General features: G+C 46.5%; 1 non-coding gene across 1 annotated transcript; it reads left to right on the top strand.

The window, feature by feature from the left end:
• Window positions 1–245: 245 nt before the first annotated feature.
• LOC148575881 (small nucleolar RNA R71) lies at window positions 246–352 on the top strand. Its single transcript, XR_015903114.1, has one exon. It is a non-coding gene; the product is annotated as a small nucleolar RNA R71 (small nucleolar RNA).
• Window positions 353–563: the final 211 nt, after the last annotated feature.

Genomic DNA, 563 nt, shown 5'->3' with positions numbered 1-563 from the left:
ATAGAGCAGGAATGGCTTAGAGGATGGAAGGAAAGCATGCAAAAGTGGAAGAAACACAAGAAATTTGAGTTTTGAGAAGCTGGCAGCGACGCGTACGCATGGATGATGCGCACACGTGACCGTTGCAGCAAGCAAGCGACGCGTACGCGTGGATGACGCGTACGCGTGACCAAAAATTTGTTCAGCGACACGTGCGCGTGGACGACGCATACACGTGACAGATATCCAACTGAGTCCATCTAGAGAACATGTCCGGAGGGCATTGCCCAGTCAGTAGCTTGAATCTCTCCCAAGCTTCATAAAGGGTTTCACCATCCTTTTGTATGAAGGTTTGAACCTCCACCCTTAGCTTAGTCAGCTTTTGAGGTGGGAAAAATTTAGTCAAAAATCCAGTAACAACCTTGTCCCAAGTATCCAGACTCTCCTTGGGTGGAGAGTTTAACCACAGCTTTGCTCTATCCTTCACAGCAAATGGAAAGAGCATGAGTTTGTATACCTCAGGATTCACCCCATTGGTCTTCACTGTGTCACAAATTTGCAGAAGATCAGAGATAAATTGATTT

This window comes from Arachis ipaensis, chromosome B1 (assembly GCF_059453495.1).
Source record: "Arachis ipaensis isolate K30076 ecotype BB chromosome B1, ASM5945349v1, whole genome shotgun sequence".
NCBI lineage: Eukaryota > Viridiplantae > Streptophyta > Magnoliopsida > Fabales > Fabaceae > Arachis > Arachis ipaensis.
The sequence above is the reverse complement of the archived record's forward strand: the minus strand, read 5'-3'. Positions and strand labels throughout refer to the sequence as shown.